The sequence below is a fragment of the Cryptomeria japonica genome, chromosome 11 (assembly GCF_030272615.1).
Source record: "Cryptomeria japonica chromosome 11, Sugi_1.0, whole genome shotgun sequence".
Lineage (NCBI taxonomy): Eukaryota > Viridiplantae > Streptophyta > Pinopsida > Cupressales > Cupressaceae > Cryptomeria > Cryptomeria japonica.
In genome coordinates this window covers 571,975,653-571,994,680 of record NC_081415.1, presented here as the reverse complement: position 1 = coordinate 571,994,680, position 19,028 = coordinate 571,975,653, and the positions used below count along the sequence as shown (strand labels likewise).

General features: G+C 35.0%; 1 pseudogene; it reads right to left on the bottom strand.

Moving 5' to 3' along the window:
* LOC131860340 (caffeic acid 3-O-methyltransferase-like) overlaps nucleotides 1–19,028 on the bottom strand; it is a 110,981-nt pseudogene that overhangs the window by 14,447 nt on the left and 77,506 nt on the right.

The window sequence follows — 19,028 nt, the reverse complement described above, 5'->3', positions numbered from 1 at the left end:
CCTTTTCATAAAATCTATTAAAGTTTTTTCAAAATTTACAAGTCTAATGCTACGTTAAAGTTTCTTTGTAATTTTAAAATTAACAGAGAAATGTAAAAGAGCCAACTATGTGCTCTGTAGCAGCCTAAAAAAAGAATAGACCAACTGAAAACCTATCTGTTTAATCCTCTCCTTGAGGCATGGGCGGAGGCATTGTGGCACAACCTCTTTCAAGACCCCTTCATGGAGGATGACCCCTTCCTCAACCAGAAGAATGACTAGTACCTTGGGCTACCTCGGCCACCACCTCGCTTACTTTGTTCCACTTGGGGACCCTCTGCTTCTATGAATTCTTCTTCCCTGCCCATGTCCTCTGGATTGTCCCCCAGAAACCTCCTTTTTAGAAACCTAAGGGCCATGTAAACAAAGGATTTGTGCTTTTGTAAGTCCTTTCCTGTCAGGTCTAGTGGAAAAGGATAGAATTTAATCAGCTCTCCCGATACATTGAAGAGGATTCTCTCAATTGGAAATGGAGTGCTAGAATCATGTCACACTTTGTTTAGGACTTCTTGCAATTCAAGCAATATGTCACTTGGGAAGAGTTGTCTGGTGAGGTTCTAGACTTCCTATTTATCAAGCTTGAGGTCCATCAGGGAGGTGACAAACTGGAGTGAAACATTTTTATTGTCTCGAGGGTATTCATCTCTGCTGATAAGCCTACTACCAAGAATGAGCTTAACGGCTAGGATGTATGTTGGCTCAAGAACTAAGAGGAGCCTCTTCAATCTCAAGTCTATGATTTGTCTGAAAGAGACTTGGCGGGTTGAGGCAGAGAGAGATGGGGGTATCCACTCAAAGCATGAGATTGGTGTTGGGAAGACACTAATTATGCCATCGCTTAAAAACCTGTAGTAGCTCTAGCTTCTGTGAAGATGGTTGTAGAGAGAATCTGGTTGATAGTCTTGCAGAGGAAGCCAAATAAAAGCTAATAAACTTTGTCTTCAACATGCATTTAATGCAAAATGCCTTGCAATGAATTCACCTACAAAGGTGGCAAGGGATAATTGTCTAGCATCATGCCAAATCTTGAGGCAAAAAAATTTAGCTTGTTACAATGGATAGCACATGCCTCGTACTTGCAATGATGACGGATCACAGGCTATCTTTTCAGGATGAAAGTGGGAAAAATCAATTTTATAAAGGCCAAAATAAGATGACGTTATAGTTGACATGACAATTTCACTTTTGATAAGCTGGCGGAAAAGTTTGAATTTGAAAAGATAGCCTTTTAGACGAAGCTGGTAGAAATTTTTTATGTCTGATGTATGAAAACAAGAATCCACTACTGAGAAATGTTGATATACTCTTTGTAGCATTAACCATTATTAATGTTGTCCTTCTCCCACCAATGTAAAGAAAGGCCTTCTACTGCAGTTTTTGAGAGAGAGACTGCTTCCATGTTAGCCTCTTTGTAGACATGTTTAGCCTCATATTGCTCTAATTTGATTAAAGTCTCAGTTATGTTGTCCAAAATTGCCTGTAGCCACAAATTTTGGGTTATTCTTGATATAATTGCATTTATTTATATCTCTAAGTCTCCCTCTACTATGAGGTTTCTTATCCCAAGTTTGTGCCAATCAAGTAAGCCTAGGAAAAAAGATTTGTATTCTGCTATATTGTTAGTATCTGGTGGCAATGGCATGGCCTTCTTTCCAATTACTGTTCCTATATGATGTCTAACCACATATATCCTATACCTGAAGCACCTGGGTTTCCTTTGGAGGCTACATCAAATTTTAGGTTTAACCAACCCTATTTAAGGGGAGACCATATAGCATCCTTTCTTGCACTAGGTTTTCTCCCAAAGGAAGGAGGAATCTTGATCCCTTGCCAATTGTTTCTTATAGTGTCATCCCAAGAAGAAATGTTTTTGCTAGAATCTATTGAGAAGGCTTGTTTTCAATTTAGTACCTCAATAATTGATGTTTCAATTGAGGATAAAACTTATTCAAATCTTCTTGCTTTGTCATAAAATAGTCTTGGATGAACCTTTCTTTCCAAATTTCCCAAACAAGGCAAGGAGAGATTTCCAAAATCTGACTTAAAGTGCTTTCCATAGAAGGAAGTGGCCAGCACTGAAAAACAGTGACTATATCATTAGGGAGGGTTGTTATACACCCAAGTTTTTCACAAAACCATCACCAACATTTTGAGGCAAATGGGCAATTTAAAAGGATATTGTCTACTATTTCTTCTTGAGCTTTGCACAACATGCATCTTGAGGGCCCTTCATAGCCCATTTTAGTGAATCTTTTTGCTATGAGGATCCTATTTTTGAAAGACAACCATGCAAAGATTCCTGCTTTTGGGATAATCTTGCTACTCCAAAACAGTTTTAGTAGAATATCTTGTTCCTCTTGATTCCCAAAGTTTGCTAGAACCCTATAGGCAACTTTAGCATTATATTGTCCTATTTTAGAACTAGCCCATATAAGAGAATCTTTCCCTCTTCTGGGATTAATATTTCTTTCTCTAATGACGTCTGATAGCTGGTTGATTTCAACAGTAGGAATATGCAATCCCTCCAATTGCTTCCAGCTTCATCCTTGCATTCTAGTAGCCATGTCCAAAACCAAATAATCACTAACTCGAGAACCCCAATGTTGTTTAAGCCAATGCTTAGCTGTTGGAATATTGAGAGAGTTGTCAATGCTTGGATATCCTCCCCATGAGTCTTCCCAGAAAAGGTTCGAGGATCCATCATGGATATCCTAAGACAAAGAGTGCAATTAAATTTTTGCATGTAACAATGTAATTCCAGGTCCTAGATCCCTTTGGATGAGAATAAGATCTTAGAATATTTTGAGGATCCCCATCTATAAGGTATTTTGTTGCCATTATCCTTACCCATTTTTCTTTAGGGTCTTTAATGTAGTTCCAAACTAGTTTAGCTTCCAAGGCTTTGTTCTACAAGTCAAGATTTTTTATTCCTATACCCCCAATGGACTTGGCTTTGGTGATTTTATTCCATGCAATTAGAGCAATTTTATATTTTTATTCAATATTTTGTCAGAAGAAGTTTCTCATCTTTTCAATGATGAAGGAATTTGCACTATTAGTGAGGGATAAATAGGATAAAAGGTACATGGGTAGAGCAAAAATAACTACTTGGAGCATTACCAGCCTACCAGCCCATGAGAGCCATCTCCCTTTCTAGGAGTTAATATTCTGATCTAGCTTTAACTTTAGAGGATCCGAAAGTTTTGAGTTCCTCAATCCTCTGTCAATTGGGATGACCAATTGAATATTGGGAAGAATGTCTATTTTACAGTTCTAAATTCTTTGGATCTTAACCTCTAAGGGGGCAGGGGTGGAGAAGAATTTTTATTTTTTAGTTTTCTTTATTGATAATTTCGCCTGAGGCCTTCCCAAAGGCTTCCAGGAGCATTTTCAGATAAATTTCTTCCTTGATCTTTTCTACACTTAGCAAGAGGTTATCATTTGCGAATTTTGATGCCAGTCAATGAAACATTTAATGAGGATATTTTATGTCCTATGGAATTCTCTCATTGGACAGGTGTCAAAATTCCAACGTCCACACAGGAAACATCCAACGAGGATGCTATATGCTCGACAAAATTCTCTCACCGGATGAGCAATCATGGCCACCGTCGGAAGAGTCTTAGGTGTCCTCAGAATTTTGATGTCCACCCAGGAAATATTTGACGAGGATGTTGTATGCCCAACGACATTCTCCCGCCGGATGAGCGCTCATGGCCGCCGTTGGAAGAGTCACGTGTGTCCTTGGAATTCCGACATCTACCCAAGAAAAATTCAATGAAGATGTTGTATGCTTGATGGCATTCTCTCACCGAATGAACAATCATGGCCATCATCGGAAGATTCCTGGGTGCCTATCAGAATTTTGACGCAAGTCAACGAAACATCTGACAAGAATGATGTATGTCCTATGGCATTCTCTCATCGGATAGGTCTCAGAATTTTGATGTCCACCAAGGAAACATCCAACGAGGATGTTGTATGCTTGACAGAATTATGCTGTCAGATGAGTGGTCATGGCCACCATCGGAAGAGTCCTAGCTGCCTTTATAATTTTGACGCCAATCAACGAAACATCCAACGAGGATGTTGTATGTCGTATGACATTCCCTCCTCGGATAGTTGTCCAAATTCTGACATCTACAGAGGAAACATCCACTGAGGATGTTGTATGCCTGACGTCATTCTCTCATGGGATGAGTGGTCATGGCCACCATCAGAAGAGTTCCTGGTGTTGTCAGAATTCTGATGTCCACCCCGGAAACATCTGACGAGGATTTTGTATGACCAACAACATTCTCTCGCCCGATGAGTAGTCATGGCTACCATTGGAAGAGTCCTGGGTGCCTTCGGAAGTCCGATGCTAGTCAACAAAACATCCAATGAGGATGCTATATGTCCTATGGCATTTTCGGTTTTATCTTTCATGGATGGTTGGTAAATGTTTCGTGGTTTATATTTATGTTTAATTAATATATCTATTGTCCCGGTATTTAGTTTATGTATTCTAGTAATAAGGTTTTAATGCTTAAAGTTCTATAATCTATTGACAATTGATTCACCCCCCCTCTTAGTTGTCCTTTGGCTATCTATGTTGTCTAACAACAACAACATGCTAAGTATGGTCTAAAGTTTTTGTGGAATTTTTTTTAGAGTGGACATGGAAAAGGAGAGCATGATGGAGGAGGAGCTTGTGTGAAGCATGTACTTCACCAATATAAACTTGGAGGTAACAACATATGAAATTCAAGTGAGATAGTGGAATGGTGCAAATATCATTTTGGTGCACGTGACAAAACATACAAAAAATACTATTTTTGGGAAGTTAAAGATATTGATCGATCATAATTTCCAAACAATTAAGGGCATTAGAAGTTTGCATCAAGTGATGACTACAGGAAATAGAAAACCTCTTGTGATTCAGGTTAGATAAAAATCATGTTTTTGTGTTGATGGAATTGAAAGCAATGCAAATATTCAACAATATCAGAATATTAGAGATGGATTTGTTTCAGAATGGAAGATGAAACAATTTGTCATAGTGCCTCCTTTTGAACATAGTGACATTGTAGATATTCATGATCCTATATATTTAGCTGATTATGAACGTGTTTTTGATTTAGTTGTGTCAGATACACTTACATTTTATTTAAATATACTTACGTTTTTTCATGTACTTTGTTTAAATTTTAATTGAATATGAATTCTTTTTACATTCTACCATACACTTTATAATTTAATTGTTTGTATTTTACCATGTACAGGTGATATTTTTGTTGTGCTTGTAGATCCTAACAATGTAGAAGGTGTTGACTATTACCTACTTTGATGCACAAAACCAAAATGTAAATTATCAGAATCAGTGGAAGATGTTGATGGGGAACAATATCCCACTAGATCAGTCATTGTTGAAGGTACTTATTATCAACAAACGAAGATAGATATAAATGGTGTTATATTTATTGAATACATGCCTGGCCAAAACAATTTTGCATTATAGTCATTTAGTTATAGCAACAAGATTACATTTTGAAACTTTACAAAAAAGAGTTTGTGTTCCCCAAAAGTGGAGGTTTCCTATCGAAGATAATGAAAGGATATTAGAGATAGTAAAAGATAGAGAGGATCCAGATTTTATGTACCATGAGCTCACTTCATTTATTACAACAAGTGAACTCGTGTATTATTTTGACCATGATACATGTCTATATATGCATATATATGTATACATACATGTATATATATGCATATATATGTATGTACTATTTTTTGGATTGTCATACATATGTATGTATGCATGTACATTCGAGCTCTTTTTTGGATCGCTATACATATATACAGACATGTACATTTGAGTTATTTTTAGCAACATATATACGCATGTACATTTGAGTTTATTTGTTAAAACTGCTTTGAAATCAAAATTTGCACAATTTTAGTTAATTTGTTGCATGCTATCTTTTATTGATTTGAATCACTTAGTTGAGTTGAATTAATTAATTGATTTGATTAAATAAATTGATTTAATTTGATTAAATCATTGGATGTATTTGAATCACTTAATTGAATTGATTTAATTAATTCATTGGATTGATTTGAATCACTTAATTAATTGAGTCATTCGTTGGATTGGTTAATTTATTGGATTGATTAACTCATTGCATTAATTTATTAGAGTGATTAATTGATTTGAATTAGTTTGATTAATTTATTGAATTGGTTTGAATTGATTTGATTAATTGATTTGAATTAATTTGATTAATTCATTGAATTGATTTGATTAATTGATTTCAATTAGTTTGACTAATTCATTGAATTGGTTGGAATTCATTTGATTAATTGATTTCAATTAGTTTGATTAATTCATTAAATTAGTTTGAATTCATTTGATTAATTGCTTTGATTAATTCATTGAATTGAATTGATTTGATTAATTCATTGAAATCATCTGATTAATTGATTTGAATTAATTTTGTTTTGTTTTGCATATAAGTAGTAAACTGATACAAATAAAATTGTCTTTACTTGTAACTAACTGATTACAATTGTGTGTAGATATGGATCGTTGCTCCAGAAACTATTAGTGCCTATTTATAATTCTATTAAGAAAACACTAGTCTGTAATATGAATTAGCCAGATCACATCTACTCATGGTCCTGAAAGGCCTCCATCCAAGTCGTCCACCCCAAAGGGCCTTCCATCCATACTACCTACTTTCCCTCTAGTAACTGGCTAAGCATTTGAATGTGCTCCATCATTGGGTCTCTAGTTTCCCCAATCTCAATCCCAAGATTCTCCAATGCTAAATCAACAGACTGGTGTTCCCCTCTGGCCTGCCTCCATTTATACCCATTCTCTAACTCATGTATGAACATATTGGCTTGTCCATCTTTAAGGAATGTAAGGAATTTGTTCTTCTCTATCTTCATTGTAACAGATACCTACAAAAAGATGTGATTTAGATTGAGTTCACGAAATGACTCAGTAAGGGCCCTAGCTTTACCTTGGAACTTATCTTCATTTCTAATTTTCCAGATATGCCATAAAATTTCAGTAGATAGAATATGCCAAAATAGGTTAGTACCCTTTTCATTATTTATCTTACAACTTTTAGGCACTTGCAGAACTGCACACTCATGCTTCACCATATTGTAGGTTCTTTTTTGGGAAATTTGCAGATCATATCGAACTCTAAGGGTATCCCAGTTAATAACCCTATCATTCTCAATAATGTATTTAAAGAAGTGAATACCTTTAATGGCCTAGGTTTTAGGAGAGCACCCTTGAGTAAGTGCGATAGGTTTAGTAGAGTGGAAAAGGTTCCACTAGATAGACCTCTCTCCATGAATGTGGTCGCTGCTGCTGGCTCTACTATTGGCGATGTAAGGTCTAATACTTTCCCAGGCTTTCCAAAGAGACTTAAAGACACATGAACCCTGCATTGAGACTTCAAATCCTCTAGCCACTAGGTCACAAAAGGGTAAAGATTTCCAAGCTTTAGCTTTCTTAGGAATGACTCTCATGATGTTGTTTCTAACTATAACTTTCCATGGTTCACTATTGTCAAATGCCTGGAAGATCCATTTTGTAGCAAGAGAAACCCCTCAATGTATTCTCAAGTCTTTTAGCCTAAGCCCTCCCAGACTCTTCTCTATGTGGCACCACCCCCACTTAACAGGGTGTATCTTCTTATTTCCTTTCACATCAGATCATAGGAATTTCCTTATAGCTTTTTGTATCTCTAGGATTTGATAGTTGGAGAACATCTAAACAGAAGAGTAGTAAATGTTGTATGAGGATAATTTTTTTGGAAAACTTGCATCTACCAGCAAGTGATAGATATCAGCTATTTTATTTATTGAGGTTCTTGTCAATTTTGTCTCTAACCCATATCCACATCTCCTTGAGAGAGTGGGAGATGGCGAAGGGTATCCCCAAGTATCTGACTATCTTGTTAGGGCCCCCCCCACTAGATTTCAAACTGGTGTAACCATTCAAGAGGTTGCTCTCTCCACCCAAGTAGTGTAGATTTACCATCAGAGATTTTTGCCCATGAAATCTCACCTAAGAACTTTATTTTGCACATTAGGGCTTCCATCTTTTGCTTGGTAAGTTCAACAAAAAGTGCAGTTTCATCAGCAAATTGAGTATTAATCAGTTCAGACCCATCAGGAAGCATAACACCTCCTATTTTAGGGGATATGGTGCAGTCTCTTAATATATAGTATAGGGCATAAGAAGCAATAACGAATAGTGCAAGGGCAAGAGGCCATCCTTGTCTAATAGACCTACCAAGTTTAATTACTTGAGTGAGAGAGTCATTAATCTCCACCTATGCTGACACATATTTAAGGAGAATCTTCACCCATTTATAATATTCCACCGGAAATCCAAAGGCTTCTAGCATCATCAAAATAATACCCCATTCAATCCTATCACAGGCCTTCTCAAAATCTAAAAGAAACATGGCCACATTCTGCCTGAAAACATTTGCCCAATCCATCGCCTCACAAATAGTAATTATATTCTCCAGGATGAATCTCCCCTTAATGAACCTTGTTTGTGTGGGACATACGAATTTGGGCAGCACGCTCTCAAGCCTAAGAGCAAGAACTTTGCCCAAAATTTTATAAGACACATTGAGGATAGTAATGGGTCTCAATTTTTTTATGAGTGACTTGTCCCCTTCTTTGAGTAATAGCTTAATAGTCCCCTTATTGATAAATTCTCCTAGGGAACCATTCTCATAGGCCTTAGTATATATCTCATTGAATTAATGAGATTAATTCATTGAATTGAATTGAATTTATTTGATTAATTGATTTGAATTAATTCAGTGAACTCGTTTGATTAATTGATTGAATTAATTTGATTAATTCATTGGATTGAATTGATTTAATTTGATTAGTTGATTTGAATTAATTTGATTTATCATTTTTTTCTAAAATTTGAGAAAACAGTGAGGTGGATGGGACATCACCAAAAAACCAAAATTATTTTTCTCCTCATAGATTACTTGAAATCTAGTGCATGAAAAAAAAAACATAATCAAAACGTTACAATTTTCATGAGATGTCAATTTCAATTTCAATTTTTCATGATTAAAAAAATGTAACCTTAGAGAGGATTCTCTCCTCTAATAAACTCTACGTTTTTCAAAAAAACTAGATATATTTGATATATATTTACTAATAATTAAATAGAATATGTTGGCCAAACGTGAACACAAAGTGACTTCTTCATCTAATTAGAGGAGGAAAATTTGATGTACTTATTGCTTTTAAGAAGGACACAAAAGAATGATTTTATTATGATGAAAGATGTGAAAAGAGATAGACGCTTTGATCGACTGTGAATCTAATGTAAGAGATTTATAAATAATTTTTATTCAGAGAATTAAACATGATCTTCCTCATTGAAGTCAATATGTTCCCAAGTTGAATCTCATTCCAAACATGGATTTTCGCACACCAAAATATGTCCAACGTCAACATTTTCTAAGTCATGGACATCAATTGGAGATCCAATCTTAGTGGGACTTTCAATCATCGCACCATCTTCAAGCAAAATATGTTCCCAACTTGAATCTAATTCAAAGCACAGATTTTCCTCCAATGCAAGCATGACATCAACATTTTCTAGTCCATTGACATAAATCGGAGATCCAATACTAATGGGACTTTCAGTCATTGCACCATCTTCTAACAAAGTGTTGGCAGTATAATCTGATTCACAACAACTCCTAGGTTCTTGTAAATCACTAAATTGACCTTCAATTTGCTTGGTTTTCGCCTCTGCATTTGGTTGCCCTAGATTATGAGAAGTAGTATTCAAACAACTTTTATGAATAGGCTCCTCACTAATATTAGTTTAGGAAATAACATCATCAACATATTTCTTGACATAAATTTCACCTATGTATAATCCATCATCCAAGTTTGGACCCAAGTTAAACTCAGGTAGCCAATTACTTCTCTCATGTAAAACTGGTGCAAAAGTGGAATCAAAGCCATTTTCATTTATAATTAAATTCACTTCTGGACAACTACAATTGTTTACATCATTCTTGTATGCTAAAGTTTCAATGTCTCCATTTTCATGTGTACCTGGTTACATATAACAAAACAAGTTAATATCAATATTAAACAAAAAACATGACAGAGGGCACAAATAAAGTATTGTACCATGTCAAATTAAGGAAGGAGAGCTTTTAATTCAGGGTAGAGCATGCCAGCATCCAGCCAGTATTAAACCATACACATTAAGCAACATATGAAGTCTAGAGAATGTTAGTCAACTTTGAGTGTTTAACACTTTTAAGTCTAGAAGTCTATTAAGCCTAAAAAATATCAGTCAGCTCTCAATATTTAACACTTTTAAACCTAAAAGTGTAAGTTTCATGTGTATGATTTAAGCCATTACCCAGCACCCTAACAAGCTAATGGACAATGCTTAGATCTAATTTGATCCTACTGTTGGGCCACAAAATATGTAGTACTGATTGTAGATTGTTTAATACTTGTGTACCAAGTTTTATGGTGGGAAACTTTTGTATCCAATTTATCAGGAAGATGTAAACCTATCATTAAAATGACAGTGTTCTGGTTCAGGGTGATTTAAAGCAAATGAGGACCAAGAAAAGAATCATACCCATTACAGGTCGCTAGTCCAAATAGTAATTTTGTTGGTTCTTGGTCTTGAACTGTGCACCATTCTTCATTCTCTTGGTTGGGCAATCCCATATTAAATGATCCAGCTTGCCACAACAATAACAAGTTCTCTTTCAAATTCAGTATCTCTGTCCATAATCATGAGCCTACACAAAATAAGAAGATAAACTTAGAGAATTGTGAACAAATATTTTGCTCCGTGCTCAGATATTTATTTGAGAATTTCTAAAATAAGGCTATAGCAGTCACAACCACAAGGGTAATGGATGCATCGATTGGATCTATAAGGTAAAACGCAGTTTTCAATTTATAATTTTTTAAAATAAGGTTTTACTAAGTATAGTGGTAACTGTAATGGATATATTAACCTCATTTTAAATTAATCAGAAATAGATACATATTAAAATCTTCTTTTTTTTTTCAATAAAAGTGGATTATTCCACTAAACTTTTTTATTAATATTTTTCATTTTTTACACAGGATTCAAAGAGCATACCAAAGGAAAGAACCGTGAGAAGAAAACCTCTGGTCACAGCTCATAAAATAAGTCTATAGTATCTAACGGATCAATATATACACCCTGCCCAAAACCACATACAAAATGCGGTCACAACACATATAATATCAGTTTTGCATAGAGTGCATATGACAATTTGCCAAAAAAAAAACAAAAAAAAAAACCCCATTGGATAATTTTCAAATGTAGACTCCATAGCTGCTATCAATGGAAGAAGACAAAATTTTCCAAAGTCCTGTGCCAAGTCCCATGAGCCAAAAACGTTCCTGCAAAAAAAGAAAGTATCAAAAAACCTTTGGAAAAACACTATTATATCAAATACCATGACCTCGAACACTTCTTCAGACAATGAACATGAATACTTGAAATGAAAGGGGAAAGTGTGAATAATTATCATCATAAAATTTTACATCGACGTTACTCAAGAAAATCATATGACTATTGCTGCAAACCATCCCATACCCTAGAAAGAATTTCCTCAAAACCCACCTCTCGTTGATTAGCATTGCTATCAATGGCTAAATTTGCCAAATAATCTGCAATCTTATTAACTTCTCTGTAACAATGGGATACCAAGAAAGATTCAAACAATTCTAATTTTTTTAAAATGGGATCAAGTATATACTACAGATTCCAACAATTCGATTTCTTTTTCGTAACACATTGAATAATCACCATAGAATCACCTTCAATTATTAAGTCCTTAATACCCAAAGAGATTGCCATATCCAATCCAAAAGACAAAGCATGAAATTCTGCATAATTGTTAGTTTTAAAACCAATAGCATGACACTTAGCTCGAATAAAATTTGCATTGTGATCATAAATTACCATGCCTACCCCAGCCAGCCCAGGGTTACCACGAGAGGCCCCATAAAAATTCAGTTTAAAGTGCCCCTACGGAGGAGGTTTCCATCTAGCAGAGCATCTCTTACCTATTGCATCATTCTTTTTTAAAATTGAACCATGAGAGGGTAAAACTGATAGCAACTTCCAAACTCTAGTAACTCTACTATCCCAGTGCGAAAAAGAAGTAAGATTTTCCAAGTTCTTATAAATAAATGACAAAGCAACCTTAGAGATTGAAGACTCAATTTTTAATAGAACCTCAGACACAGGAGACCTTGTTTTTTTAAATATCTCGTTGTTTCTCTCTAGCCAAACATTCCAAATCACAATAGATAGAGATATGATCCAAAGGCATGCATAAAAAGATGAAGCAAACATAAAGGGCTAAGATCTAAAATGGGAAATGAGATCCTTACCAATAACAAAGGATATATTTAACTTCTCAAACAAACACTGCCAACATTCATAAGCATAATCACAATGTGGGAATAGGTGTGAAGAAGATTCCAACTTTTTGTTACAAAGGACACAAGGGAAAACAACAGTAATACCAAGTCTGTCTAGTCTCATACTTGTAAGGACTCTATCTTGAACTGCCAACCAAGAAAAGGCTCCAGCTTTGGGAAAACAAGCTGAAAGCCAAAACAACTTATAAGGCCAAGAAGATAAATCTTTAGCAACTATAAGAGAGTTGTAACCATCTTTAACAGTGTACTTACCCAAAATATTCTTTGTCCAAATAAGTTCATCCTCAGAATCAGAAAGAAATACAATTCTATCCCCCAAAATCTTTTCAAAATCTAATTTCATGCTTTGATCAACATCTAAGAAATCAATCGACTTCCATCTAGCTAGCTTAAGGGGACCACTAGTCACAATTTCAAAATAATCTGCTACAAAAACACCCCAAAGAGAGGAAAGAACAGTGATCAGAGGAGACCAATCCCTAATATTCACCAAAGGTGTGTGTCCATTCCATACTTCATCCCAAAATCTGACCTTTCTACCATTATGAACAATCCATGAGAGATGAGGCAAAATAATTGATCTACATTTACAAAGGAAATTCCAAATAGCAGAACCCAAAGGCAAATTTGAGACTTTAAAAATGTACTCTCTCGGTCCATTATTTAAATATTTGGCAAACATAATTTGTTCCCATAAGGAGCTAGGCTTGTCATATAATTTCCAAACCAACTTAGCCCCCAAGGCTAAATTCTGATTCTCTAGACTCCGAATTCCTGTTCCCCCAAGTTCCTTAGGCAAACATACTTTATCCCATGCAACTAAAGGGAGTTTCTTCTTGGCATCTTTATTATTGTTCCAAAGAAAATCTCTAAGAGTATTTTGTAAACTAACAATGGCTGCTTTTGGAGACTTCAAAACAGACATGAGATATATGGGAACAACATTCAAAACAGACTTGATGAGAACAATTTTACCCACCAAAGTTAACCATCTATGATTCCATGAGAGAATTCTTTTAGAAATGACTGAAATAATCTTATCCCGAAAACCAATCTTATCCTATTTAACAAAGAAAGGAATCCCAAGGTAAGTACATGGAAGATTTCAAGTCTCAAATCCCCAAAAGGATTGCAACCTATGTTGAACCAGTTGTGATGTATTAAGGAAAAAAATCTTTGATTTATCACCATTCACTTTCTGACCAGAAAATGATGCATAATTTTGTATTATTCCTTTAATTACTTTTGCCTCAACTAATGAAGCATGTCCAAATAATAGAGTATCATCTGCAAAGAGACAATGAGAAATACTTTGGGGAATATTCTAAATCCTTATACCTTTCCAAAGCCCCCCCACTTTAGCAGCCCTAATAGCCCAACTAAAGGTTTCAGCTAGGAGAATAAACAAAAAGGGAGAAAGGGGATCTCCCTGTCTCAAACCCCTAGAGGAAGTGAAAAAACCACAAGGAGAACCATTAATTAAAACCTAACTCTTCAAGTACATGCACGAACCCATTTGACCCAGGCCTTGGAAAAACCTAACTCTTCAAGTACAACACATAAAGCTCCCCACTTTACTCTATCATAAGCCTTCATCATGTCTAGTTTAAGTATCATGGTTGGGGTTCTTTGGGTGGAAATAGAATGCAACACCTCATGTGCTAAAATTGCACCCTCTGTCGTCTCCCTTCTAGGAACAAAACCACCTTGCTCCAATGAAATGATCCTAGGTAGAATTTTTGCCAACCTAAGGGAAATTGCCTTCGTAAATATCTTATACAAAGTGTTACATAAAGAAATGGGGCAGAAGTCAGCAAAAGTTTTAGTATCCTCTTTTTTAGGAATAATTGCAATCATTGTAGTATTAAGTTCTTTTAAAATGGACCTATTTCTCCTAGATTCCTTGAGAGCCAATAAAACATCATTTCCCACAAAATCCCAACATTTCTGAAAAAATAAAGGAGTAAAACCATCTGGTCCCAGGGCTTTATCTGGATTCATAGCAAAGACAACACTCTTAACTTCTTCTAAGGAAAAGGGAGACATCAACATCTTATTGTCTTCCAAAGATACTAAAGGAGGAATATTAGATATAATATCATTGCTGAGATTTTCATTTTCCAAAAATAATAATGACTTAAAAAACCTAACTGCCTCTGAAGCAATGTCCTCTAGCTCTGTAAATAAATTCCCATTATGACACTAAATACAAGATATCCTATTCTTACATCTTTTAATCTTAGTTGAAGAATGAAAAAATTTTGTGTTCCTGTTACCATATGAAAGCCATAACTTGTTAATAAGTAGCAATCACACTTTAGTGTGCGATGTCAAAGAGGTGTGGAAAGTCAATTATGAAGGAAGTATATTTTCTACATATATTTTCATAGTCCATGTGGTCAATTAATAGATGACTTTTATTGAATGAAGGTCTTAATAGAGAAGTGATATCTCCCATTCAACTATGCATATTCTTACAGGGATATGAACATGATTGAAATAAAGCCTTTAAATTAGGAAGATAATCAAGATCAATTAACAATAGTATCATGTTATGTTTGCAATAGGGAGTGAAGGAGAGAGAGGGGTAGCTAAGGATGGAAAGGAGAGATAGAGGGGGGAAGAGAGAGAGGGGGGTAAGGAGATAGAAATAAGGGATGGAGGTAGAGAGGAGGTTAGAGATAAGATGTAGATGGAGATGGAGATGGAGGTGGAGAAGGATATAGCTATGTACAAAAGGAGATATAAATAGAGGGAGAGAGGGGGGGACGATATGAGAGAGATAGATAGATTTTATGTGCATTCTTGCTAGCCAAACATTTAGTTTTGATGACTCTTTTGTACATTCTCCTGAATTCCAAGCATGTATGATTCTTGAATATATAGGAAAACAAATAAGAGAACCAATGAAGAACATTAACCCAGAAATGCATCCACAAGTGTTTAAGGAATTACAAGATGAAGTAGATAAGGAAATGAAAGAGATGATCCCTCAAAAGGGAAGAAGATTATTGTAAGAAGAAGGGGTCCTAATCCTACCTAATGGGATATTAGCTCAGCCATAGGTTTTGACAACTTAAGGAGAAATTAGAAAATGAAAGTTAAATTGAGTGTTGGAGCTGCAGATAAGATCTACACTTGATCAAGATTTCAGCCTAATAATAAGTCTTCGTATACTTGGGCCTTATATCCACCACGTAAGAGGTCTCTTAATATTGAGGATCCAAGTCAAATATATGGATATCTTGTTCATAGATTAGAAGACATGAAACTTGTTGAGGTTGTAGACCTGACACTTAATGGAACAAAATTTACGAAGGCTCATATTGAAAAACTGGTGAAAGAAAATACATGGTATATGAGAGAAAATGAGCACTTGAGAGAAGAAAATGTGAAGTTTGGAGATAGATTGCCATCTTATTCAGGAATTGCTCTGTTGCCAATAACTAATGCACCAGATCATGGACTGTATTTGTTAGAACACACAAGGCCATTAAAGAGCATGAGAGGTTACAAGGAAGGTTAGAATAAAAAAGAGAGGAAGTCACACAAGATCCTGTTCAGGAGAAGTTTAATAAAAAGTTTCAATCAAAGAATTAAATAGATATGATCAAATGAAAGACACTCATTTGCCCTCATTCCTTAAGGATAATGATAGTAGTTTGAAAATTCTAAAAGAACGGAAAATGGAGATTATCTAGATGTTACCACAGGCCATAAGTATTGTCCTTATTAATGACAAGTTGTTGAGAATACAAGTGTTAAATTGAATAAAATGATTTCACTAGAATTTGGAATGAAGCAAGTCAATGACCTCAATGGTGTATATGCTAACCAAAAGTATATTGAACATTTGTCACAACTGAATTTATTTCTAACCTGCACAAAATGAAGTAGAGCCTTGCCAGACCCTTGGCGACAGGTGTTTATTGAAGATTGAGGAAAATGGGGTATCCTCTACGTGCATTCAAATATATCAATCTTCTCAATATATTACGTGTTATATTTTATTTTATTTGTTTTCTAATATTTTAGTTTGAATGTTCTGTGTCATCAAGTTGGTTAGATGAAATCAGTATCATCAGGTTTTACAATTTTGTTTTCAGATTCCCTCTAGCACTGAGTAAATATTTGTGCTTTATGAGAAATGTAAAGATTCTTTTAGCATATATTTAGTTACAAAGGGAATCAAATAAAATTTTGCCAAGCGTGTCAATTGATCTGAAGCTTGTTGATCCCTTGTATTATAAATAAGAAATCAAGATCATTGGCAAAGGTTCTAGAATAGACATTTGGATGGGTAGATTGTATGAAGTCTAATTTTGTTTTAATAATAGAATGAAATTTGCAAAAAAAGTTTATATTTATGATATTGTATCAATCATTTTGAAAAATTAAATTAGAAGATTGTTTAGGATTATCTCTAACTTGTGTCATCTTATTCACATGAACTAGCACATTAAGGATGTCTTCGTTTGTCTTTGTTCTCTTTGTGTGAATGTGTAATGCATTTCCTAAGTTTATTTCAAGAAGAGAATTTGTCTCTAAGGATATTGCAATGAATATGAGTATATGTGTTGTGATCATTGAGTAGAATTGTGGGTGCATATCTAATTAACATTTATATAATGCATAAGTGTATTAGATGGTTGGATTTAAATCAATTCTGGATATAAAATAATACCAACATTATAATGTCTCAAAAAACTAACAAAAGTTTTTTTATTTAATCCTATACAACCATGTTTAAAAATGACGAATTTGGTGCCTAAGGCACATTTGGGGGATCTATAATAATCAATTCCTTTGGTTGATTCAACAATAATATATGGCAATATGTTGTAAGTGTCTAAAAATACCTATAGGTGCAGGTGTAGGTTGTTTCAAAACAATGGTGAATTGTGATGTGTTCTCTTGGAAGATATATCATATGCTCACATGTGGTCTTAGATTCATGTGTGTGTGTACGAGAGAGAGAGAGAGAGAAAGAGAGAGAGAGAGAGAGAGAGAGAGAGAGAGAGAGAGAGAGAGAGAGAGAGAGAGAGAGAGAGAGAGAGAGAGAGAGAGAGAGAGAGAGAGAGAGAGAGAGAGAGAGATCAATGTCTTTTAAGCTTCTTAGATCATTGGAGGTGAATTAAGGTTTTGGGGTAGAAAAGGGAAAGTGTTGTGGTGAGAAAGGAAATGTTTGAATTGGGAGATGGTAAGATGTGCAATTGTATCCATAAGAAGAAAGAGAGAGAGAGAGAGGGAGAGAGAGAGAGAGGTAAGTATTTGATGGTAGAAACATTGACGGTGAATGGAAGAAAGCAATTCAAATGTGGCAAGGTTCATGTTCAAATGGGAGGAGACAAATTGGAGATGATTCACACTCTATGTTCATTAAAAACAATTAAAGTTATTCTTATTGAGAAAAAATGTCAAAAAAAATAAATTTAAAAGTTTTATGTATTTTCCATCTTTATAATTACATAAGCTACTTCTAAATTAAAAAGAAATTTCTACCAATTTTTTTTTTTTCTTATATAAATTTTATAGATTCAACCAAATTATATAAATAATAAGATCCCTATTCTTAAAAAGTTGGATTACACTTTAGCAGAATCTACTTATAAGAAACTAATGATAATGCCTCTTATCATACACACTAATTAAACTCATACAATATACCAATTAGGCTCAACTACTTCAGTATTAATTACCATTTGGAAGCAAGAAGATAAATCTTTAGGTATCAGTTGGGGCCATTTCACCTACTACAATTAGCAAACAACCACACAACTCATGCCTAATGGCCCACATACATAGTGGATGACACAGTCACTTTTGATGGGGGTGTTTTCAAAATAATGAGATCATTTCTAGAACTCAATAACCTAAACTCTCCATTAACATAGAAAATTGGCTTCACACCTCATGTAAATCCTATTGCTTTTGCAAGGTCTTTGAACTCCTCCTTTGTACACTCTTTTCCAACAGGGTTGAATGCCAACATGCAAAGATCTACATGAAATGTTTGCTTTGCATAGGAAGAGGTCTCTGCAGCCACTGGCAAAATGGAATCCACTACAATCACTTTTCCATTCTCTAGCAAGGCCTTGTGACAATTCTACAGAATCTTTATATAATGATCATTACTCCACTCATGCAAAATCCACTATTTTGGCTTGAACTTTGCAAAAAATTCATCTTGAGGGCCCTTCATAGCCCATTTGAGTGAATCTTTTTGGTGTGAGGATCCTCTCTTTGAAAGCCAACCATGCAAAGATTCTTTCTTTTGGGATAAGCTTGCTTCTCCAAAACCATATAGCCATCTTTAGCATTATATTGTCCTATTTTAGAACAAGCCCATATAAGAGAATATTTCCCCCATTTTGGGATTAAGATTTATTGCTCTAATGAGGTCTGATAGAAGGTTGATTTCAATAGTAGGAATACGCAATCCCTCCAATTGCTTCCAACTTCATCCTTGCATTCTAGTAGCCCTA